The sequence below is a fragment of the Prunus persica genome, chromosome G7 (genome assembly GCF_000346465.2).
Source record: "Prunus persica cultivar Lovell chromosome G7, Prunus_persica_NCBIv2, whole genome shotgun sequence".
NCBI lineage: Eukaryota > Viridiplantae > Streptophyta > Magnoliopsida > Rosales > Rosaceae > Prunus > Prunus persica.
In genome coordinates, this window is record NC_034015.1 from 20,654,293 (window position 1) to 20,657,811 (window position 3,519).

Consider the following 3,519-nt stretch of genomic DNA (forward strand, 5'->3'; position numbering starts at 1 on the left):
TAAAAATTTAAAATAAAAAAAAAAAAAAGGAACACAACCTCTCCCGACGAAATTTCGTCGGCACAAGTGCACAGATCTATCCCGACGAAAATATCTATGCCGACGAAATTTCGTCGGGGGAAACCTAATCCGGCAAATTTCGTCGGCATAGACCTATGCCGACGAAATTTTGTCGCGAGAGGTTTTTATTTTTATTTTTTATTTATATTTAAAAAATTTTGAAAATTATTATTATTTTTTCTTTTCATAATTACATTCATTAGTAATTATGTTCTAACAATTATTTATCTAGTGAATAATTAGTATTAAATATTTTAATTAACATCATAAGTGATATTACTTAATAAATAGTATTTAGTTGTTAAAATTTTTGAATTTGATAAAATTCTTAATACCCATATTATACGTATTTTTCAATAGTACCTCCGTATACGTCTTAAAGACTCGGTATAATGAAAGCAAACGTATTGTACACGTACGCACGTATTTGAATGATTATTTAATTCAAAACAATTAATTACTATTTACCAAGTAATTTACGAAATTGAGTAAAATATTTAAATATTCACTAAGGAAATAATAATTAAAACATAATCACTAATTAAAGTAATTAAAAAAGGGCTAAGGTATTGAATTGAAGAAGTTGGCCCAAAAGCAAAAGCAAAGAAACAAATTTTAAATTTTAAACTTTTTTTTTTTTTTTTTTTTTTAAAAAAAAAAAAGTAAAAATTTAAAATAAAAAAAAAAAAAAGGAACCCAACCCCTCCCGACGAAATTTCGTCGGCCCAAGTGCACAGATCTATCCCGACGAAAATATCTTTGCCGACAAAATTTCGTCGGGGGAAACCTAATCCGGCAAATTTCGTCGGCATAAACCTATGCCGACAAAATTTTGTCGCGAGAGGTTTTTATTTTTATTTTTTATTTATATTTAAAAAATTTTGAAAATTATTATTATTTTTTCTTTTCATAATTACATTCATTAGTAATTATGTTCTAACAATTATTTATCTAGTGAATAATTAGTATTAAATATTTTTAATTAACATCATAAGTGATATTACTTAATAAATAGTATTTAGTTGTTAAAATTTTTGAATTTGATAAAATTCTTAATACCCATATATACGTATTTTTCAATAGTACCTCCGTATACGTCTTAAAGACTCGGTATAATGAAAGCAAACGTATTGTACACGTATACGCGTATTGCAAGTCTTATTTAAGTTCAACACAATTATATAATCTTTCCCCACGACAATTTGAAAATGAGAAAAATATTTAGTTTTCCCCCTGCGATTATTATGATTAAGCCTATCCCCTGATTCAGCTGGTTTAACAGGGGGTACGGTTTTGAATTGAAGAAAGTTGGCCCAAAAGCAAAAGCAAAGAAACAAATTTAAATTTTTTAACTTCTTTTTTTTTTTTTTTTAAAAAAAAAAAAAAGTAAAAATTTAAAATAAAAAAAAAAAAAAAGGAACACAACCTCTCCCGACGAAATTTCGTCGGCACAAGTGCACAGATCTATCCCGACGAAAATATCTATGCCGACGAAATTTCGTCGGGGGAAACCTAATCCGGCAAATTTCGTCGGCATAGACCTATGCCGACGAAATTTTGTCGCGAGAGGTTTTTATTTTTATTTTTTATTTATATTTAAAAAATTTTGAAAATTATTATTATTTTTTCTTTTCATAATTACATTCATTAGTAATTATGTTCTAACAATTATTTATCTAGTGAATAATTAGTATTAAATATTTTAATTAACATCATAAGTGATATTACTTAATAAATAGTATTTAGTTGTTAAAATTTTTGAATTTGATAAAATTCTTAATACCCATATTATACGTATTTTTCAATAGTACCTCCGTATACGTCTTAAAGACTCGGTATAATGAAAGCAAACGTATTGTACACGTACGCACGTATTTGAATGATTATTTAATTCAAAACAATTAATTACTATTTACCAAGTAATTTACGAAATTGAGTAAAATATTTAAATATTCACTAAGGAAATAATAATTAAAACATAATCACTAATTAAAGTAATTAAAAAAGGGCTAAGGTATTGAATTGAAGAAGTTGGCCCAAAAGCAAAAGCAAAGAAACAAATTTTAAATTTTAAACTTTTTTTTTTTTTTTTTTTTTTTTAAAAAAAAAAGTAAAAATTTAAAATAAAAAAAAAAAAAAGGAACACAACCTCTCCCGACGAAATTTCGTCGGCACAAGTGCACAGATCTATCCCGACGAAAATATCTATGCCGACGAAATTTCGTCGGGGGAAACCTAATCCGGCAAATTTCGTCGGCATAGACCTATGCCGACGAAATTTTGTCGCGAGAGGTTTTTATTTTTATTTTTTATTTATATTTAAAAAATTTTGAAAATTATTATTATTTTTTCTTTTCATAATTACATTCATTAGTAATTATGTTCTAACAATTATTTATCTAGTGAATAATTAGTATTAAATATTTTAATTAACATCATAAGTGATATTACTTAATAAATAGTATTTAGTTGTTAAAATTTTTGAATTTGATAAAATTCTTAATACCCATATTATACGTATTTTTCAATAGTACCTCCGTATACGTCTTAAAGACTCGGTATAATGAAAGCAAACGTATTGTACACGTACGCACGTATTTGAATGATTATTTAATTCAAAACAATTAATTACTATTTACCAAGTAATTTACGAAATTGAGTAAAATATTTAAATATTCACTAAGGAAATAATAATTAAAACATAATCACTAATTAAAGTAATTAAAAAAGGGCTAAGGTATTGAATTGAAGAAGTTGGCCCAAAAGCAAAAGCAAAGAAACAAATTTTAATTTTAAACTTTTTTTTTTTTTTTTTTTAAAAAAAAAAAAGTAAAAATTTAAAATAAAAAAAAAAAAAAGGAACACAACCTCTCCCGACGAAATTTCGTCGGCACAAGTGCACAGATCTATCCCGACGAAAATATCTATGCCGACGAAATTTCGTCGGGGGAAACCTAATCCGGCAAATTTCGTCGGCATAGACCTATGCCGACGAAATTTTGTCGCGAGAGGTTTTTATTTTTATTTTTTATTTATATTTAAAAAATTTTGAAAATTATTATTATTTTTTCTTTTCATAATTACATTCATTAGTAATTATGTTCTAACAATTATTTATCTAGTGAATAATTAGTATTAAATATTTTAATTAACATCATAAGTGATATTACTTAATAAATAGTATTTAGTTGTTAAAATTTTTGAATTTGATAAAATTCTTAATACCCATATTATACGTATTTTTCAATAGTACCTCCGTATACGTCTTAAAGACTCGGTATAATGAAAGCAAACGTATTGTACACGTACGCACGTATTTGAATGATTATTTAATTCAAAACAATTAATTACTATTTACCAAGTAATTTACGAAATTGAGTAAAATATTTAAATATTCACTAAGGAAATAATAATTAAAACATAATCACTAATTAAAGTAATTAAAAAAGGGCTAAGGTA